The sequence below is a fragment of the Thalassophryne amazonica genome, chromosome 13 (assembly GCF_902500255.1).
Source record: "Thalassophryne amazonica chromosome 13, fThaAma1.1, whole genome shotgun sequence".
NCBI lineage: Eukaryota > Metazoa > Chordata > Actinopteri > Batrachoidiformes > Batrachoididae > Thalassophryne > Thalassophryne amazonica.
The window spans coordinates 21,996,169-22,019,747 of NC_047115.1; the positions used below are offsets into that span (position 1 = coordinate 21,996,169).

Sequence of the window (23,579 nt, forward strand, 5' to 3'; positions counted from 1 at the left end):
GAGTAGACGTTCGTTCATGACGCCAGTCAGGATACCAAGCATGTCTTTTTAGTCAAGCTTGTCAGAGTCGCTCTAGATCTGTGGCAAATACCTTCACAGTAATCCCTAAACATGTCACTTAAATTTAGAGCCTCTAAACTCTGTCATTCCTCTCAAAACTTTAGTCCCAGCTGATTGGATTGATCTCTTAAGAAAGCCAAACTCACTCTCTTATATTTGAAGTGAACGGCCTGTATCTGTGTTCTTGGAATGCGGAATTTTTCCATCCAGTATTGAAATGCCTGTTGTTTTGAATTTGTCAGAGGGTTTTCCCCAAAAACCGTCCCATGTTTGTCATGTGTCTCCAACGGGCAGGATTTAGTTATTTGCAATAGAGGGACTCTTCAGAGTGGAAAAGGAAATGTGCTACTACAGATTTCTGCATTATACATGTATATTTGTAGCTTGGCATGGCAAGACTAATTGTGATAGTTATTTTTGGATTTCACTTTTGGTTTCCAATGGGGTATTACCAACAGACACAGATCAGAATGTCTCTGGATGCAACTGGATTAGACCTGCAACCAATCAGAGCAATGAAACTGGCTGTACGCTGAAAAAATCTACAAACTGAACTGGTTTAGATAAGCGATCAAGCTACTCTGAACAGTAAACACAACTTAGTTAATAATAGAGCATTGTGAATAGTAGCCTGCTGCTGTGCTTGTATTAATGTTGTTATTGCCTTTGAAATTTAGCACTACAACCAACTGTAAGTTTGCTTCCATAAGTACAGGAAGGCCATGGAGCTAGTTACAACATCCATTTGGTATGATATTACTTACCATATGTTCCAGAGTATAAGTCTCAGGACCTCCCAAAGTAGTAAAAAAAAAACCTGTGACTTATACTCCGGAAAATACAATCGTAGCCAGTGTTTCAACATATTCTTATGGCCTGTTTTATATGATATCAAAAGTTAAGAGCTACATTTCTTGCATATTCTAACGTGCATGCGCAACGTACATTTTGCTTAAAATGTTCAGAAATGCATGCTTGCATTTTGGTTATGATTAGCCGTAGCGTTAGGTTTAGGAGTAGAATAACCTTAATAATGAGGAAAAAGATAACTTACCACTTTTCATTTTTACTGTGATAATCCACCTTCTTGTTGTTGGTGACATCATCACTGCCTCCCAATGTAAAATACATTGGACAGGTATAATCTGCACAAAAAAAATCTAAATTTTTATGCACCATTTTTCATACATTTCATAGTAAATTTCTTCGTGAGAAAAAGCACTTAGACTTGAATGTGAGGTGAACTTCATTTGTGAGTAATCCCCATCATGTTTTTAAATAGGTTTGGCAGCCAGGAGTTTGGGCTACCAAATAAAAGATGGCAAAGTCTGCTGTGGATTTCTGCCTCATCGTGGACCCTGAGATACATGACTGGTTCCCAGTTTGGTCACCTCCCTGATTTGTTCTTCCATGAGAGCAACCAGCAAACAACAGTAGTCATTTGGTTTTCTTTGTGCCACATCTTTTTAGTGACCAGTGGGACTGGCTTAGCCCTAGCGCTATTTATGGAAACAAAAGGTCTATCATCATATAAATCGCACCACATCTCAGATAAACTGTTGATTCAGCTGGGTGGATGTGTTGTATTTATCTTCCAGAGGAAATGACATATAAACTCTCAGACGCTTCTCTTTCCCACGCTAATATATTTAAACTAATGTGTTGCCTGTTGGGATCCACGGGCTCTATATTGGGTAGTGTTTATAAAATAGGTAGCTGACATGTTTCAAAGGTGGTGATAAATTGATGAATTGGTGATAAATGTTTCTATAATGATTTGGAATGGCGTGTGAGTCCAGAATGTAAAACTCAACATCTATTGTTCACCGTTGTTATGTAAGATCCATAATTTCTCCCAAAATATTAGTCCTGTCAACATTCTGTTTTGGCGGCATTCATCCTTGACCCAAAATACATAAACATACCAAACGGCAAATGTCAGTTACAGACGCATACACATACACAGAGGCCACTTTCTTTTAATATATACATTTTCTGATGTGAATTACAGGAATATTCACGTTTTGTGATTGCACATATGGTATAACATTCTATTTCAGTTTTTTTTAAAAGAGAGAAAACAGTCTGAAATTGACAACAGCCTCACTAGAGAGCCTAAAGACAGAAATACTAGATAACACAAGCCTAGTGCCTCAGTGAAAAGAGAACAACATTGCATACTTGTGGCTTGTCACCTGGATGGCCACCAGATAAGGATTAAGTCTGCTCTACCAGTGTGCTATCAGGAAGTGTTCCAGCTTACCACAGAGGAAGTGTTTATATTTAGACTGAGAGGACTAGCAGAACATCTTTTGGGCTCGGTAGTTTGGGAGCTCAGTTTTTAGGTCAAAATCCATCTTTTGCATAAGTACAGCTCATTACAGAAGGATGTTTGTGAATCTGTTCCTATTGTTGCACGTCTGTTTGTTAAGGGCGCTGCCGCTGAGGGTACTTTATCTTGCTAGAGAGAGCTGTAAATTTATATTTTTGTCGAGAGTGATGCAAGAGCACCGAAATGCAACAGCATCTTGCTAGTCTGAAATAGAATTGGGTTTATTTTTTTTATTTTTTTTTCACTCAAAGTACAGTGCTATAAAAGTAGCCTTATAGTGACTGAAAATCCCTCAGTGTCTCATCAGTGTCTGTGAGCAGTGCATCATAGTTTACGGGTGATTCATGTCATGAATGGAGGGGAGTCACAAAACATGAAGTGCAATATGACTTTAATTAATTTGATGAATGTTAGAATTATTAAAGAGTCCACTATGCAAGACTCAGTTTAGATTTCAATTCTTGGCTTCCAAAGGGAGGCCCATTTAAAAATATATAAATAAAAAGTTTGTGAATCACTGGCTTAGCAGGTTACGTGGTAATTGCAGCACAGGCACCCAGATGTTTTTATTTGATGAAAATATTTTGAGTGTGCTTGCGCATACTTAATTCCAGTTGAAAATTCTGGAGATTGCAGATGAACTGTATCTATCTTTGACCTTTTTTACAACTGTTCTTTTGCATTGATTAGATCTTACTGTAAACAGGTGCTAGGCCAGGTATAACCAAACATTTTGAGGTTTGTGCCGAAAAGTTATGCGCAGCGATGTTCTGCAGAAAACTTGTGTGTGTTTAACAACTGCCACATAAATGTGCTTAATGCTAAAGAAGAATATGCATTCCGTTTTACACACACACACACACACACACTCCTCAGCAAATGAAGTCAATAATTGCATGTCATTGGGTGCTGAATAGCACTTGTTAAACCCATAACATGCCATCCTGTCCAAGCCACGCCCCTGTGGAAAGTCCAGGACCAGCAGAGAAGCATTGATGAGATGGGATCATAGGGGAGGAACCACATTCATGAAGGCAGAAGTTAGTGCAGGAAATTCCTGTGTTTAGTGCTGCGGCGGGGTATTTCGGAGCCGCACCGTGTTCACAAATATATACTCTTATGTTTTCACAATGACGAAAGATCCAGTGTTGCAGGTTGAGATTAAATAAAATTCCAGTGTTTTTAGTCACCCTCTCTACACTCACATACATGTGATGTAAGAAATCAACTCTTTTTAAATAGATTATAGGGAGCAGTTCTTTTTATGAGATGCAGGATTAGTTAAACATACATTTTAAAAAATTATATACACACGGGTGCTCACAATGGCCATTTCTCTGATTGCTATGTGGGAGAGTCATATAATAGTCTAGACACCAGATATTCAAAAGCCTGGAAATCCCCAGACTCCTATTACGTGTGTGTGCGTTTGCGTGTGTGCATACACTTGCTTACAGTGCATTTGTTTGTCCAGTTGTGTGTACTTTGTACCATGTTATAATTGCATGTGCCTCTGCACCCACTTCCAGCTGTAATGCATGTATGTCATGTACAGAATCCACTGCACTCTGTCCCCGTATCATGTGGTTTTTACCCCCTTCCTCTGGTTGTGTTTGCAGGAGATGGGAACTGCTTGCTCCATGCGGCCTCCAGTATATGCTGGGCGTTCAGGACACAGACCTGGTGCTTCGGAAGGCCCTCCATGGCGTTTAAAAGAGACTGACACCGGCACCTTTCGCGCTCGCTTTCAAGCAGAGCTGCTCCAATCGCAGGAGTTCACCCAGACTGGCCTTCGATACACCACCATGGTTAGACACTGTTCTTTATATAAATGCACATGAAAATCCCTTGCTTAGGGGAGTGTAAATATCAATCTTTGGATACATGTATGCATGGTCTTTCTGTATTATTACTTATTTACCACCTGTTAACATGTAACACCACAGACATCAATCAATCAATCAAATTTTATTTAAGCGCTTTACAACAACCTAAATGGACCAAAGCGCTGTACATATAAAAATCGTATTTAAAATATAGTTAAAAAGAAGAACACAGATACTTTTATTCCCAGTCTAAACAAGACTAAGTATCAAAAGCACATCTAAACAAATACGTTTTGAGTTTTGTTTTAAAAAGGGGCCGATCCGAGATGGCACGCAAGTCAAGGGGCAGCGAGTTCCAAAGTTTAGGACCTGCAACTGCGAAAGCACGATCACCCCACTGTTTGCTTCGAGACCTGGGCTGCTCCAACAAGTAGAGCTGTGCAGATTGTAGAAATCTGATGGGCTGGTAAAGGGTCAGAATCTCACATAAATACGCAGGTGCGAGGCTGTGGATGGAGCAGAAAATGAACAGGAGAAGTTTGTATTGGATTCTGTATTTCACTGGCAGCCATTGGAGAGAGCGCAGAACAGGTGTGATATGGTGATGTTTACGAGAATTTGTGAGGAGCCGGGCAGCAGCATTCTGTACCAGTTGTAATCTGTGTAAGGATGTTTGACTGAGTCCAATGTACAGAGCATTGCAGTAGTCCAAGCGTGAGCTGATGAATGTGTGGATTGCTTTCTCCAGGTCACAACAACTGAGGAAGGGTTTCACTTTTGTGAGAATGCGGAGCTGAAAGAAGCTTGTTTTAACAACAAAGTCAATTTGTTTATGGAGATTTAGGTCAGTGTCCAGTGAACTCCCAAGTTTCTGATTACGGTGTTATGGTGAGGAAGTGAGTGACCATTGAGACAACGGCGAGTGGGCTTGTGTGGTGCCAAAAAGACAGAATTCTGCTTTGGATTCATTTAGACTCAGGAAATTCTGTGTGAGCCAGTGCTTGATCAATCAATCAATTTTTTTATATAGCGCCAAATCACAACAAACAGTTGCCCCAAGGCGCTTTATATTGTAAGGCAAGGCCATACAATAATTATGTAAACCCCAACGGTCAAAACGACCCCCTGTGAGCAAGCACTTGGCTACAGTGGGAAGGAAAAACTCCCTTTTAACAGGAAGAAACCTCCAGCAGAACCAGGCTCAGGGAGGGGCAGTCTTCTGCTGGGACTGGTTGGGGCTGAGGGAGAGAACCAAGAAAAAGACATGCTGTGGAGGGGAGCAGAGATCGATCACTAATGATTAAATGCAGAGTGGTGCATACAGAGCAAAAAGAGAAAGAAACAGTGCATCATGGGAACCACCCAGCAGTCTACGTCTATAGCAGCATAACTAAGGGATGGTCCAGCCCTAACTATAAGCTTTAGCAAAAAGGAAAGTTTTAAGCCTAATCTTAAAAGTAGAGAGGGTGTCTGTCTCCCTGATCTGAATTGGGAGCTGGTTCCACAGGAGAGGAGCCTGAAAGCTGAAGGCTCTGCCTCCCATTCTACTCTTACAAACCCTAGGAACTACAAGTAAGCCTGCAGTCTGAGAGCGAAGCGCTCTATTGGGGCGATATGGCACCACGAGGTCCCCAAGATAAGATGGGACCTGATTATTCAAACCTTATAAGTAAGAAGAAGAATTTTAAATTCTATTCTAGAATTAACAGGAAGCCAATGAAGAGAGGCCAATATGGGTGAGATATGCTCTCTCCTTCTAGTCCCCGTCAGTACTCTAGCTGCAGCATTTTGAATTAACTGAAGGCTTTTTAGGGAACTTTTAGGACAACCTGATAATAATGAATTACAATAGTCCAGCCTAGAGGAAATAATGCATGAATTAGTTTTTCAGCATCACTCTGAGACAAGACCTTTCTGATTTTAGAGATATTGCGTAAATGCAAAAAAGCAGTCCTACATATTTGTTTAATATGCGCTTTGAATGACATATCCTGATCAAAAATGACTCCAAGATTTCTCACAGTATTACTAGAGGTCAGGGTAATGCCATCCAGAGTAAGGATCTGGTTAGACACCATGTTTCTAAGATTTGTGGGGCCAAGTACAATAACTTCAGTTTTATCTGAGTTTAAAGCAGGAAATTAGAGGTCATCCATGTCTTTATGTCTGTAAGACAATCCTGCAGTTTAGCTAATTGGTGTGTGTCCTCTGGCTTCATGGATAGATAAAGCTGGGTATCATCTGCGTAACAATGAAAATTTAAGCAATACCTTCTAATAATACTGCCTAAGGGAAGCATGTATAAAGTAAATAAAATTGGTCCTAGCACAGAACCTTGTGGAACTCCATAATTAACTTTAGTCTGTGAAGAAGATTCCCCATTTACATGAACAAATTGTAATCTATTAGACAAATATGATTCAAACCACCGCAGCGCAGTGCCTTTAATACCTATGGCATGCTCTAATCTCTGTAATAAAATTTTATGGTCAACAGTATCAAAAGCAGCACTGAGGTCTAACAGAACAAGCACAGAGATGAGTCCACTGTCCGAGGCCATAAGAAGATCATTTGTAACCTTCACTAATGCTGTTTCTGTACTATGATGAATTCTAAAACCTGACTGAAACTCTTCAAATAGACCATTCCTCTGCAGATGATCAGTTAGCTGTTTTACAACTACCCTTTCAAGAATTTTTGAGAGAAAAGGAAGGTTGGAGATTGGCCTATAATTAGCTAAGATAGCTGGGTCAAGTGATGGCTTTTTAAGTAATGGTTTAATTACTGCCACCTTAAAAGCCTGTGGTACATAGCCAACTAACAAAGATAGATTGATCATATTTAAGATCGAAGCATTAAATAATGGTAGGGCTTCCTTGAGCAGCCTGGTAGGAATGGGGTCTAATAACATGTTGATGGTTTGGATGAAGTAACTAATGAGAATAACTCAGACAGAACAATCGGAGAGAAAGAGTCTAACCAAATACCGGCATCACTGAAAGCAGCCAAAGATAACGATACGTCTTTGGGATGGTTATGAGTAATTTTTTCTCTAATAGTTAAAATTTTGTTAGCAAAGAAAGTCATGAAGTCATTACTAGTTAAAGTTAATGGACTACTCAGCTCAATAGAGCTCTGACTCTTTGTCAGCCTGGCTACAGTGCTGAAAGAAACCGGGGGTTGTTCTTATTTTCTTCAATTAGTGATGAGTAGAAAGATGTCCTAGCTTTACGGAGGGCTTTTTTATAGAGCAACAGACTCTTTTTCCAGGCTAAGTGAAGATCTTCTAAATTAGTGAGACGCCATTCCTCTCCAACTTACGGGTTATCTGCTTTAAGCTACGAGTTTGTGAGTTATACCACGGAGTCAGACACTTCTGATTTAAAGCTCTCTTTTTCAGAGGAGCTACAGCATCCAAAGTTGTCTTCAATGAGGATGTAAAACTATTGACGAGATACTCTATCTCCCTTACAGAGTTTAGGTAGCTACTCTGCACTGTGTTGGTATATGGCATTAGAGAACATAAAGAAGGAATCATATCCTTAAACCTAGTTACAGCGCTTTCTGAAAGACTTCTAGTGTAATGAAACTTATTCCCCACTGCTGGGTAGTCCATCAGAGTAAATGTAAATGTTATTAAGAAATGATCAGACAGAAGGGAGTTTTCAGGGAATACTGTTAAGTCTTCTATTTCCATACCATAAGTCAGAACAAGATCTAAGATATGATTAAAGTGGTGGTGGACTCATTTACTTTTTGAGCAAAGCCAATAGAGTCTAATAATAGATTAAATGCAGTGTTGAGGCTGTCATTCTCAGCATCTGTGTGGATGTTAAAATCGCCCACTATAATTATCTTATTTGAGCTAAGCACTAAGTCAGACAAAGGTCTGAAAATTCACAGAGAAACTCACAGTAACGACCAGGTGGACGATAGATAATAACAAATAAAACTGGTTTTTGGGACTTCCAATTTGGATGGACAAGACTAAGAGACAAGCTTTCAAATGAATTAAAGCTCTGTCTGGGTTTTGGATTAATTAATAAGATGGAATGGAAGATTGCTGCTAATCCTCCACCCCGGCCCGTGCTACGAGCATTCTGACAGTTAGTGTGACTCGGGGGTGTTGACTCATTTAAACTAACATATTCATCCTGCTGTAACCAGGTTTCTGTTAGGCAGAATAAATCAATATGTTGATCAATTATTATATCATTTACCAACAGGGACTTAGAAGAGAGAGACCTAATGTTTAATAGACCACATTTAACTGTTTTAGTCTGTGGTGCAGTTGAAGGTGCTATATTATTTTTTCTTTTTGAATTTTTATGCTTAAATAGATTTTTGCTGGTTATTGGTAGTCTGGGAGCAGGCACCGTCTCTACGGGGATGGGGTAATGAGGGGATGGCAGTGGGAGAGAAGCTGCAGAGAGGTGTGTAAGACTACAACTCTGCTTCCTGGTCCCAACCCTGGATAGTCACGGTTTGGAGGATTTAAGAAAATTGGCCAGATTTCTAGAAATGAGAGCTGCTCCATCCAAAGTGGGATGGATGCCGTCTCTCCTAACAAGACCAGGTTTTCCCCAGAAGCTTGCCAATTATCTATGAAGCCCACCTCATTTTTTGGACACCACTCAGACAGCCAGCAATTCAAGGAGAACATGCGGCTAAACATGTCACTCCCGGTCCGATTGGGGAGGGGCCCAGAGAAAACTACAGAGTCCGACATTGTTTTTGCAAAGTTACATCATGATTGATGTCATCCATACAGGTGTTGATAGCCTGAGATGCATCTGGAGAATCTGGTGAGACTGGTAGATAGATTTGAAGATCATCGGCATACTATGAAAAGACACATTATGGCTGGAGATGATTGAACCCAGAGGCAGCATTTAAAGAGAACAGAACTGGGCCCAAAATGGAGCCTTGCGGGACACCAGAAGACAGTCGGGCTGTAGAAGAGGAGTGGCCATTGATGAAAACAGAGAAGTGCCTGTCTGTTAAATAGGACCTGAACCACTGCAGCACGGGTCCCTGAAAGCCCACCTGCTGGGCTAGACGGTTCAGGAGGATGAAGTGGTCCACTGTATCGAATGCTGCAGTGAGATCAAGCACTACAACAGGACAGGTCTCTTTGAGTCCAGGGACAACAGGATGTCATTTTGCACTCTCAACAGCGCAGATTCAGTCTAGGATCTAGCTGAGACATGTATGCACATCATTTAGGAGAGAACAACTCAAGTGTTCTAGACTAATATGACCCCAATGAACAACTTGAGATATGTGCCAAAATCCAGTAGTACAAGTGGCATCCTGGGACGAACACCCTGAAATGACCACGCCCTTTTTTTGTCCAGAGTGTTACTTCAAATACAGCTATATTTCTAAACTACAGCAGCTACATATTTTCCAAGGTACTCAATATGTTCAGAATGACCAATACCTGTTCAGAAGAGTCATAGAAAAGTGTATCATTTCTAATTTTGCTATGTTAAGAGAAAACCACTAGAAAACATTTGGTCAAATGATGTACACCCAGTCCGGAATAGCCACAGATTTAGTAACTTAAACTTTCTGGGCTATGTTGGCTGTTGGGAAATTTTCCAGGCAGCACAGTGGCTTAGTGGTTAGCACTGTTGCCTCACAGCGAGAAGGTCATGGGTTCAATTCCCGTGGCCTTTCTGTATGGAGTTTGCGTGTTCTCCCCGTGTTTGTGTGGGTTTCCTTTGGGTGCTCCGGTTTCCTCCCACATCCAGAGACATGCGGGTTAGGTGGATTGGAATCTTTAAATTGTCCGTAGGTGTGTGTGTCTGTGTTTGTCTGTTGTGGCCCTGCGACAGACTGGCGTCCTGTCCTGGGTGTACCCCGCCTCGCGCTCTATGGCTGCTGGGATAGGCTCCAGCCCCCCGTGACCCTTAAATGGACTAAGCGGTAGAAGATGAATGAATGAATGAATCTTTAAAACATTTAAGATCTCTAGATACTGCTGTCTGCTAAAGAAACAAGTTTTGTGAAGTATTTTTCACTTTAATTCAATATTCCATTGATAACAGTATGACTGAAGATAAAATTTCATTATATTTGGCAAATGTTTCTTTTCTTTCGATGGACGGTAATAATTGATCCACTTATTTAGCCATTCTCTCTTAAAATATCAAAATGGAATTTTACACTTTTCTATGACACCACCACCAAAAAAAAAAAAAGCGTGTTGGTCATTCTGAACATTTTGAGTACCTTGGAAAATCTATAGTTGCTGCAGTTTAGAAAATACAGCTGTATTTGAAGTAGCACTCTGGACGATAAAGGGTGTGATCATTTTCGGGCTGTTCGTCCTGGATAGAGATTTTGGCACATATCCCAAGTTCTTCATTGGGGTCATATTAGTCTAGAAAGGTTGAGTTTCGCTCTCCTAAATCATGTGCATACATGTCTGTTAGGTCCTAGACTAAGAGGTCTTTCAAGTCTTTGAGTACAGAGTAGGTTTTAATATTGTGTCCTACACTTAAAAAGAAAAAAGATTCTCAGCTTCTTACCTCAAGAGTCAAAACATTTAAGACTTCTTTTGATGATTAATTAGCATTTTGTACCAGTTGTCTGACAAAGTATGAAAAGGCCATCATTTTCTCCTTTTTTTGTAATGAATGCAATTTGAAATTAATTACTACCAGCCCAGTTGGTGGCAGTAGTACACCCCAGTTTTGAAGATGAAGAAAAAAACACAAACTTGTTTTTGTTTAGAATTTATTCATCATGTTATGCTGAAGGAAAGGTAACACAGAAGGAAAGTAACTTCTCAGAGAAATATTCAAGAAGGTGGACATTTGGAAATACTTCAGTTAGTCTCCAGTGTAAGGGTTTGGGATACTCCGTGTTGCATGTTTCCCACGCAGTATATGAAGGTCGACAAATAGAAGAATTTCCTTAATTGAAACTGGCCCCCCACCTCTGGGAGGTTGGTACGCAGCTGTAGAATCTGAATGTGGCTCTAAGCTGATGTCTCAGCTGTTCAGCAACCTTGCAGATGTCTTTTGTTTGCTTTTGTCTCTGAAATGCATAAAAAATGTGTGAATTTGAACAATACTTCCAACAGCTTTGCACATTTTTGTAAATATTGTGCTGTAGCCGAATTACAAACGGGTCTGGGCCCAACTTGACGAGCTTTGGGATACTGCATGGAGCATATGTAATGGTTTATGGATTTTAAGAAAATTAATCTGTACTGAAAGCTTGTGTTATAACTCTGGGTTGGTACATTTCCAGAACTGGGAGGATGAGTGGGAAAAGATAGTGAAGATGGCATCTCCAGTCTCCAGCAGCAACGGTCTCCAGTTGACTCTCTGGAGGACATTCACATCTTCATCCTCGCCAATATTCTCCGCAGACCCATCATTGTCATTGCAGGTACTTTTTTGTTCTGAAATCCTCATGTTTGACTGCGCTTTACCTCACCTCATATTCACTTCAGTTAGTGGATGCAGCACAGATTTGGTGAATTGTATTGTTACTTCATAACAGCATTATTATAGCACCATAAAATAGTACACTGTTCTACTTTTGAGGTGTACAAAGACATTTGAATTTATTTCTTGACATTTATGCATGTGTAGCCATTTGATTGATTAAAAAAAAAAAAAGATCAATATCTTGTCATTTTTCTTAAAAGTGAAAGCATTGCTAGAATTTCTCATCAGATTCCTTAGATACAAATTTCCCAAATTTGATTTCATTTCCGAATGCGGTCAGTAATAGCAGTTATTGTGGAGACTCGGCACAGGATATTTAAGCTGTTTTTTGATGATGGAATTTAAATGGATGTTCTTTTAACAGACCAGGTGGTCAGGAGTATGAAATCTGGCTCCTCCATCTCTCCTCTGAATGTGGGTGGTATTTATCTGCCACTAAACTGGCCACCCACTGAGTGCTACAAATACCCGATTGTGCTCGGCTACGACTCACAGCACTTTGCTCCCCTCATCACCATCAAAGATAGTGGTCCAGGTAGGAAATGGCAACAGTTTGGCAATATGATGTACACGAAAGAAAGTAAGATGCACATTGAATGACACAAGAAAACATCCCGTTAACACTAAAGCCTCATTCTCATGTTTGCCGATATGAATCCTACAAGGACACGGCCTGTAACTGTGGAAAAACCATCATGTTGAGATCATGCTTTGTGACATATTTGATCTAGTGAGCAGTGTCATGACGTAGCACACTGGGATTGTACCATGCAAAGTGGGAAAACACAGCAGTAGCACATTCATAATATAACTTCAGCACAACTTCTCTGTGATTTTATGGCATGTACGAAAATACCACAGGCTCCGAGGCATTGCACGTCATGATGACAAAAAGGAAATTTTCAAACATGTTGAAAAATCATCCATGGTCGAAACAACATCACAGTTTTGGAATATCCCGGTTTACCACAGAGCCTTTAAGATCTCAAACTGTGGTCTTCTGTGAAAGTAAGACTGGGACTTGATTGTATGAGTCTGAGTTTGTAAGGAAAAAATGTCTAATCAATCATGGTGAATTTTCTGTTTTAAGCTTACTTTTCCTACAGTATGTAATATTTTGGTCTTTGCATTTCCCAGAGATCCGAGCGGTACCTCTCATCAATCCGGGGCGAGGAGGCTTTGAGGAGCTGAAGGTCCATTTCCTCATGGAGAAGGAACAGCAGCAGAAAGACAGACTTCTCAAAGATTACCTACTCCTGATAGAAATCCCAGTCATCGGCTTGGGCTATGATGCGACACGCATCATCAACGCCGCACGGTACCCAGAGACTTTAAAGCTTTGTGTCTTAAATGTAGAGTGAACAGAATTCAAGAATAAAAGGAAATATTTACATCCCAATCACAGGTGTTGACCAGTTCTGCCTGTTGAAATGTGGGGATATGTATGTCTACTTGCAAACACGCTTCTAGCAGCGTAACGGCGATAAAAGTTTTAACTTAGAATTTGTCTGAATGTATAAAATCTTTAAAGGACCACATACTAAAATATCTCTCTTTTCCAAGCTTGGATGAAGGAAATCTTCCTGAAGACATGAACCTAATGGAGGACTATCTGCAGCTGGTCAACCATGAGTACCAGCGATGGCAGGAGGACAAAGAGCAGGCGTGGGCCGCACAGCCACAGCGCCCGCCACCTTTCTCCGTGTCCCAGCTCTCCCTTATTGAGATCCGCTGTGCCACACCACGCTGCACATTCTATGTGTCTGTGGACACACAACCCCATTGTCACGAGTGCTTTGAGAAGAGACAAGCCACTACTGGGGGAGGAGCGAGGATAGAAGGCATGGTTCAGACAAAGGGAGGTGTACAAAGTGGGGCAGGCAGATCGGACACTGAGGGGAGCTCCAGAGGAGCCAGAAGCAGCAGCCCCCCAACCTCCTCTTCTGGGAGAGGGGTGGTGTTATCCAGCCCCCGCTCAGCTCCACCCACTGCACCCAGCCTCAGTCTCTACAGCGAAACACACGCCATGAAGTGCAAGACCCCTGGCTGCCTCTTCACCCTTAGTGTGGAGCACGATGGACTTTGTGAACGCTGCTTCAACTCCAGGCAGAACCATGGACCCCCTGGAGCTGGAACGGCTGCTACAGGACTTCCAGGCCCCAATGGGGGGTCTGTAGTCCCCCACCCGGCCCAGAGCTCTGGCTGGACACAGTGGGGAGGCCGTGAAACTGAAACAGAACGCTGCAGCATGTGCAGACAGGAGGCATTCAGGATATTCAACGGCCTTTGTCCACCTTGCATGCAGAGACAGCAGGCTCCAGAAAGGGGCGAGCCACAGCAGAGCAACCCTAGGACTGAGGCCTTGTCTTCTGCCTGGTGCCAGGCCAGAGACACTGAGCGACCGTGCCTCACATTAACCCCAGGACACACTTCAGCCTGGCAGGCTCCTCTGGCTCGGCCTTGTAAAAGGTCTGGCTGCCAGTTCTTTGGGACTCCAGAGAAGTTGGGGTTCTGCACTATTTGCTACGTAGACTATCAGACCAATCACCGTAAGTCCTGAAAATTAAGTCTGTCATGTGACTGTCTGGGATTGATGTTATTAAGATTGTAAATGAATTGTAGTGCAAATTTCTCAGTGCCATTTTTGTGCAATTTGCTTTGCTTTTCAAGAATTGTTGTTGCTGTGTCATATTAAATTGGGCTACTGTCTTTTTTTTTTTTCTTCATTTGAGTTCTCAAATGTGGAGTCACCTGTCACATTGCTCATTGTAAGGCTGTATCTGTTCCAGACCTGACTCCTCCCCCTGCACCGGTCCAGAACCGACACGGTTTGGAAGCAGGCTTCCAGAATGCCTCACGGTGTCGTGGGTCTGGCTGTGGTGCAGTTGGCAAGGCAATGCTTGAGGGCTACTGCGACAAGTGCTACGTCAAAGAGCAAAGCACGCGGCTCAACCAAGTGGCACATCGCACACCACACTCCCCTCCTCTGGTCATGGTAGGTGTTTGCCAAGTTCTCTTTACTAAGGGTGGATGCTATACTGGTGCTGTTGTCATCACTGGTGTGATAGTGCGTCACAATGTGGAGTTCGCAATGATGTCAACACTATGATAAATCCTTTTCTTTATTTTTTACCTGTGATAGTACAGAATCCCTGCCAGGCCAGAAATATTTTTTAATAATATGTATGACAAAATAATGAAAAATATCACATATATAGATTCATTTGGAAACCAATAATCATTTTAGTGCAGCGCTGAAGCTGTGGTGAGAGCTGGAAATGGTCAGTGTGACCATTATTTTTTTTCCTGTTTTGATGAGTCAAAATTCTTTTCTTATAGACATAATTTGCTATAAAGTAATTTTCAGAAGAAGAGATAACAGCCATGAAAATAGTTAAGATGGGTTGGAGTTGTTAAAGGAGCTATATCATGCAAAACCAATAATCATTTTAGTGCAGCGCTGAAGCTGTGGTGAGAGCTGGAAATGGTCAGTGTGACCATTATTTTTTTTTCCTGTTTTGATGAGTCAAAATTCTTTTCTTATAGACATAATTTGCTATAAAGTAATTTTCAGAAGAAGAGATAACAGCCATGAAAATAGTTAAGATGGGTTGGAGTTGTTAAAGGAGCTATATCATGCAAAATCAACTTTTTTAAGTTTACTTTCTTACATGGCTAATTCCTCATAAAAAGTACCCCCAAAGTGGTTTTTAGTTTCATTTATGCTTGTTTGAGCAATCCTGCTGGATCCAGCAGCCCCGCCCGGGGTAGAGAAAATGAGCCGATTGCCATCATTGCGTCACATTGGTCGTGGACACACCCCTCCAGGAAGTTATGGTCTACCGCTCTGGCACAACAACACGCCCACTTTCTCAGCGCAAACTCCGCGAACACTTTACGCTCCGACGTGCAGTAGAAGCTGCCTTTTCACAAATCTTCTCGAGCTATTGTTTAGCTAACGTCATGTCTCATAGGTGAAAATGTGCCTTTGGTTGTGAAAGCTACAGGACTTTATTTAGCCCCCCCAAAGAAGATTCATCTCATCAGAAGTGGTTGAAATTCATCTCTGTAAGCCTGAAACAAACCAGTCAACTATCGGTGTGCGACCGTCACTTCACTGATGACTGCCTGGAAAACCTTGGCCAGTACCTAAGTGGATTTACGAATAGATTAACACTTACCCGGATGGACAGACTGGGGCTGTAAGTATAAAACATTTTCTAATGGTATTGCCACTTATCCTCAATACCTGATAGAACGTACGGCTCCACAATACGGTCATCCATCTTTAGTAAATTGTTGACAAACTGTCGTGGGCGGCGCTAAGCAGCGCATGTACCGGCTCAAGCACGACGTCATGAAGTGGGCGGTACCCACACTGGGAGAGGGAGGGCTTTAGCCAAACTGAGCGTCTTTCTTCCGAGTATGAAAACGAAAGTCCCAAAACTACTAATATTACACAACAAATGAGCACTCCATTGTGCCAAAGGCAAGATAATATGATAAATATGCACATAGTTGACTCTTGGGGGGTGAAAAAAGCATGATAAAGCTCCTTTAAACACAGTGAAGACATTTTTAAACAGGTAAAACTGTAAAAAAAAAATCTTTGATTCATGGATTTTCATCTAGATTTTAACTTTGAAGGAGCAGATTTGAAAATGAATATAATCCATGTTAAACTCTTGCTTAAATAAGGCAATTATTATTGGGGTCACACAGTGTATCATCCAAAAAGTGAAAAATGCCATGATATTACAGGTTATTTTTAGGTCATATCAACCGTCCCTACTCTTGGTAGTACAAGTGGCATTTTTCCCTCCCAAACAGAAGGCCCCTTGTTCGAGGCTGTTTCCAATGTATTTTCCAAAGTACAACCCCAATTCCAGTGAAGTCGGGACGTTGTGTGAAATGTAAATAAAAACGGAAAACAATGATTTGCAAATCCTCTTCAACCTCTATTCAACTGAATACACCACAAAGACAAGATATTTAATGTTCAAACGGATAAACTTTATTGTTTTTGTGCAAATATTTACTCATTTTGAAATGGATGCCTGCAACATGTTTCAAAAAAGCTGGGACAGTGGTATGTTTATCACTGTTACATCATCTTTCCTTCTAACAACACTCAATAAGCCTTTGGGAACTGAGGACACTAATTGTGAGTGTCATGATTTGGTATAAAAGGACCCTCCCCTAACGTATCAGCTGTTCACAAGCAAAGATGGGGTGAGGATAACCACTTTGTGAACAACTGCATAAAAAAATAGTCCAACAGTTTAAGAACAATGTTTCTCAATGTTCAGTTGCAAGGAATTTAGGGATTCCATCATCTACAGTCCATAATATAATCAGAAGATTCAGAGAATTTGGAGAACTTTCTACACTTATGTGGCAAGGCCGAAAACCAACATTGAATGCCCATGACCTTTGATCCCTCAGGCAGCACTGCATTAAAAACCGACATCATTGTGTAAAGGATCTTACTGCGTGGGCTCAGGAACACTTCAGAAAACCATTGTCAGTTAACACAGTTCGTCGCTTCATCTACAAATGCAAGTTAAAACTCTACCATGCAAAGCGAAAGCCATACATCAACAACATCCAGAAATGCAGCTGCCTTCTCTGGGCCTGAGCTCATTTGAAATGGACAGACGCAAAGTGGAAAACTGTGCTGTGGTCTGAGTCCACATTTCAGATTGTTTTTGGAAATCATGGATGTCGTGTCCTCCAGACAAAAGATGAAAAAGACCGTCCAGATTGTTACCAGCGCAAAGTTCAAAAGCCAGAATCTGTGATGGTATGGGGGTGTGTTAGTGCCCATGGTATGGGCAACTTACACATCTGTGATGGCACCATCAATGCTGAAAGGTAGATCCAGGTTTTGGAGCAACACGTGCTGCCATCCAAGCAACGTCTTTCAAGGACATACCTGCTTATTTCAGCAAGACAATGCCAAGCCACCTTCTGCATGTGTTAGAACAGCGTGGCTTCGTAGTGAAAGAGTGTGGGTACTAGACTGGCCTGCTTGCAGTCCAGACTTGTCGCCCATTGAAAATGTGTGGCGCATTGTGAAGCGCAAAATACGACAACAGAGACCCCGGACTGTTAAACAACTGAAGTCATGAATGGGAAAGAATTCCACCTACAAAGCTTCAACATTTAGTGTCCTCAGTTCCCAAATGCACTCAGTGTTGTTAGAAGGAAAGGTGACATAACAGTGGTAAACGTATCACTGTCCAGCTTTTTTGAAACGTGTTGCAGGCATCCATTTCAAAATGAGCAAATATTTGCACAAAACAATAAAGTCTATCAGTTTGAACATTAAATATCTTGTCTTTGTGGTGTATTCAACTGAATATAGGTTGAAGAGGATTTGCAAATCATTGTATTCTGTTTTTATTTACATTTTACACAATGTCCCAACTTCATTGGAATTGGGGTTGTATAAGTTGCATTTTTTTTTTTTTTTTTTTTTACTATTGTAGGAGGTCCTGCGACTTAAACTCCAGTATGACTTGTGTACCAAAAAATAAATTAATTTAAAAAAATTACATGTTCGTTATTAATAATAATTTATAATATTAACTCTTTTATAAAGGGCTTTCCCGGGAATCAAAGCACTAAACAAAATAAACTCTAGTAATGAAATAATAAACATAACAAATCTACACCACAATAATGCACAAAAATCTCAAATTAAAGAGCTGATCAAATGTGCACATTTTTATTTGTGTTTCTAATGCTATCCATGTTCATCTCCGTCAAATAACATCCAATATGGTGTCCAACACATGTTTATGTGTCCATCTTGCTTATTTTTGGAATTTAAAAGTCCTTATGTTAAGTAACAGCACACACTGTCATGGGCACATGTGCTACAGAATTCCCGTCCATTGATAAACTTACCAGAGAAAAGATGTTTTATAAAAAATAAGTTCTACATACAGGAAAAAGTGCAACTTGTGTAAGGCTTTTCCTTTTCAAGAGGTATTATTTGACAAGCATAAATTGTATGCAGGAAAATACGGTACATCTGGAGTTGGGTCGGAAAGGGCATTTGGTGTACAGCTGGTGCCAAATCAACATGACAGCCCTGAGCTCAAGCAAAAAAAAAAAGAAAAAAAAAAGAAGCTAAAATTAATTTGTTTAGTTTGCACTTGTACTTTGTTACAGTCTCTGCAAACAAGTGGGATATATAGGAATTCCATGAGTCTTGGAAGCGCAGCTCCTCTGAAACTAGTTGGTGGATTTCATTGAAATTTCACACAATGGTAGCACACCATATGAAGATTTGCAAAAAGGAAATCGATTTTGGTCTGACATCTTCAAGAGGATGTAATTGAACTTTTGGTGTTTTTAAAAATGTACATCATATTTATTGGTTAGATGTATAAACACCCTTGTTGGGCTCCTTCAGTGCAGAGTTTGACCAGTTTGATAGTTTAACTGTTTCATCACAATTATAATTACTACCACCTATACAGTGCAAGCAACTGTTAAGCAGTGGAGGCGTATCGCCACTTCCATTAACCTTTGTCATCAGTTATCCTCTTTCTCAAAGTTGTATCTTTCTTTTTCTATGAGTCATATTCAGATGGTGCTTGCTTGAGCTCCTAGAAGACTCTGCTGAATTTTAAGATTGCTATTCAGTAAACCAATGCTGATATTTTTACTTTCTCTTTTCTCCCCATCTGTCTGCAAAACAGCGTGACCGAGCAGCCAAGCCCAGATCGTCACAGCAATCACAGACCCAGACCCAGTGCCGGCGGAGTGGCTGCAGCAACGTGTCTCCGGGCTGCACGGACCTCTGCCCAGAGTGCCACACACGTGGCCAGGGTAGGGAGGGGGGCAGGAGGGCGCAGGCGCCCAAGGAGAAGTCGAAACAACGGTGTCGAACGCAGGGCTGCGACCACTACGCCAACCAAGAGAAACAGGGCTACTGCAACGAGTGCGACCACTTCAAACAGATTTACCGTGGCTGACCACACACGCACCCCATGCAAACGACGATGACACATCGCTAGCACGCTAGAGCTGACACCTGCTCCAGGCGACCCATGCCAGTCAATGCACCTCTGATACTAACTAACTAACTATCTAGTGACTAGCTAGTAACCGTATGGCCTGAAAATCTAAACCCCCATGTAGAATGTGAAGAGAGTGTGTGTACATGGTGGGGGTGTGTGTGTGTGTGTGTTCACAATAGACATGGCCTCCAGAATACCTCTTTGTGCAATTATTATCATCTGATGTGCCGTGTACATGAACACGGTCAGAGGTTTGGCTACATGTCAGAGCAACTGACTTAACTCTCGTGTACAATATGTATTTAGAGGTACGTGGTGAATCGTGCCGGACAAAATGATTGTATGTTGACATAATGAGAAGCATCTGACATTGCTTTCTAGACCACAGCCAAGGATTTCTACCCCGTCTGTCTGTCTGTCTGTCTGTCTGTCTGTCTGTCTTACTGAACTGTGTATCTGTCTGCCTGTCTGTCAAGCATTTGCTCTGTTGCGTGAGAGCTAAGTCGGTTGGGATGCCCAACAACAAACCTGTGGAAATGGCAGGAAGAATTAAGCCAAAATTGACCAAAAACCAAGCCAAAGCTTCCAAGACCAGTTCCATATTTGGAAGAAATGCATCCATTCAGCTCTAAGCACTCCTTTGAATCTTCTTCAATTGGGGTACCAATTGGAATTCCTCAATCCGTGAAGCATGATTAACCATAGTGAAGTGTTTGAAAGAAGTCTGAGTGGCACGCGTTTCACATTTTGAACTTATTTACCAAATTTACTCATTTATTTTTCTGCAAAGACGTTTGCCCAAATTCGCGTGCAACGTGCTCAGTACGTTTTCTTTTATAAATTGCACATGAATCATGCTATTTTTATGTATCGCATTATATTAAGTTTGGAATTGCTTGTCGCATGTAGAAAATACTGATGGGACCCTGTGTCGAAGAACATTGCAAGACAGACAGGGCAGGCCCCTGCTCGTTTTGGTGCTACGTGTATAGCAGTGCAAGCCTCTTCATTGTCACCAACCTGTCAAAAGGTAAAAAGCAGAAAACACAGCAGAGACGGAACTTAATGTCTTTCTCTTCCTCTTTTCCCACCCTCTTATTTCCCCTTTTTTGCCTCCCCTGCCCCACAAAGCAGATCTGTTGCCTTGGTCATTATTTTGCTGTTTTCTGACCACTTTAGAGCCTACAAATGCACATATACACGCACGGATGCATGCACACTCAAAACACTGTAGCTCCAGTCCTGTGGAGAAGAGATTAGGGACTGCAGGTTGAACGGGGGGGAAACAGTGACAGGTGTCTTACTGGACAACCATGTGCATGGGTTGCACAAACACAGCTCTTTGAGATTATAAGTGCTCCACCGCAGCTCGAGGTGACATGTAGGTAAAAATACCGTACCCTTAGAGATGCAATGCATTCCTGCTCCACCGCCCTGGATGTGCCGAGACGACAATTTGAAACGTTCAGACGGCAATCCCGTTGCCTGCTCTGACCAATCTCGTTTATCTGAATGTGTTTCGTGCTGTCGCTGTAACAGCACACTATTGGGGCTGATCCTCGATAGGTTTTGCCTTTAAGTACTGATTGAAAATTTATGGACCAGAGGGGCCTGATCAGTGATCCTTGATCAGTGATCCTGGATCAGTGCTCCCACTTTTGAAATGCTTTGTGAACATGGATCTTGGTCTGTAATGTAGGACCTTCTAACTTGATGCCTCATCTCCAACACGTGCGCACACACATGCACACACACACAAACAGTGCGCTTTTATGCGACTAGAACATACAAACCAGACATTCCTCTTTTTTTTTTTTTATTGTTTTGGACTTTTTAATGTATTTGAAATGGTTTTGTTTTTGTTTCTGACAAAAAAAGTATATGTGCCATCAACCACCAAACAGTTGTTGTTACCTCCTTAAAAATGACCAGCCTGCACCATTCTGATGACCTAACTGCAGCGCCACAGATAGACATCTCCTCTGCTGAATATTATAGAGATAATTACATTGAAAAAAAACCCCAAAGTGAAGCAATTCTGCAACAAGTACTTAATTCAGAGAAAAGGAAATATTTGCCAGTCCAGATGATCTGAGTTCAAAACCCGTCTATGTGCCAACTTCTAAGTAATCTTATCCAGTTGGTCATTTCCTGCATATTTCATAATACCTACTGATGGAAGTCAGATGTCCATCTGTGGCTTGAGTTAGCAAAGCGTAGTCAAACAGGCTCTCGGTCTGCCTTCATTCAACTGTATCGAAAGCTGTCGGGCCGGCCCATGTGTTGACGGCCTGTACGTAGATCTCTGTGTGCTTTAATCACCTCTAGACAAACCTTAAATCAATTAAAAGGCCATTTGGTGACCTCATCAGGACCCCTTAACAAGGTTTTAAATTAAGCTTGACTGGGAGGAGATCACATGAGTTGCACATGACTCGTCGAAGCTGCTGAGGCATTTTAGGAGTGGCCATCTGACTTGTTTCGGAGCATTCTGACAGTCAGGAGAGAGCGCGTGTCCGCTGAAGAGCAGAAGGTGTAACAAAACATGCAAACGGTGTGGAAGTTTCTTTGTGTGACCTTTTGACAATAGGTTATTGTATGAAAAACAAGCCTGGTTTTATTTGTTAAGTATTTATTCATATCAAGATATCTGTATTGTGTGATTCAATAATTATTTATATGTTGTCCTGAAATGAATTATTTTTATTAAGAAATCTGAACTTTGCCTAATGTGGTTCTTATTCAGTGTGTGTGTGTGTGTGTGTGTGTGTGTGCGTGCGAGCGCCTTCACAAGTGGTGTGTGCTGTCTGACACGTGCGCATGCATTCTTTTCTTGGGTGCACTTAGAGATTTTGACATTGCACTCTTATTACAACATGCTGCATGTTGCCTAATGCGGTTTTTGCTGATAGGTAGTTGCTCACGAATGGCACTGAATCCATCTCCAGTGTAGGACGCACTGTGGGTGTTGCAAAGTGTGCAGTGGCTGTCTGATAGCTGATCACTGAGGCCTGATTTAGACGGTGCAGTGTTCAGTAGTTCCTATACTTAAAGTTACAGTATGTAGGATTTATGGGTTTTTATTAGCAGGAATGGAATATGGCATTTCATAACCATTTTTTTCATTAGTGTATCATTACCTGCAACAATGACTCAACATGTCTTCATAAGCTTAGAATGGGCACATGGGAGCGGCCCCCTTCATGGCGGCCGCTCCCATGTGCCCAGATTAGAAAGCCTATCACATTTTGCAATGTGGGCAAAAGATTGAATGAATGAATGAATGAATGAAATGAATGAATGAATGAATGAATGAAAACTGTTTATTTCGAACATTTGATACAACAACAATTACAAGATAGATCAGTAAAGACAACAACAAAAAAGTTCCTACTGTGTACCCAACATGTCCGAAAAGGGGTAGGGTGAAGCATCAGCTTATTTATCCCTACCCCTTCTTCCCCACAACCAGTAATACCCTTTGCCACATATACACATAGATTCCTACACACCTAAATCGATATCAATATATATATATATATACATATACATACACATACACATATATACACATATACATATATACACATATATATACACAAACATAAATATACACCTTCACATACCTACTTACATACAAAATACTATATATTTACAAGCCGAAGCAAAAAACAAAAACACCCTAACCCTCATTACCCTTCCTCCTCCCTATACCCAGAAAAAAACATATTTTTGTACCGCTGTTTGAACTGGTTCATGCTTGGACATTGCTTGAGCCCCACTCCCAATCTGTTCCACGTCCTCACCCCACAGACAGAAATACAGAAACCTTTTAATGTTGTTCGTGCCCACTGATGCTTTA

The 23,579-nt window shown here is 41.3% G+C and overlaps 1 pseudogene; it reads left to right on the forward strand.

Moving 5' to 3' along the window:
* The first annotated feature begins 3,911 nt into the window (after positions 1-3,911).
* Positions 3,912-22,437, forward strand: LOC117523146 (annotated as a pseudogene).
* Positions 22,438-23,579: the final 1,142 nt, after the last annotated feature.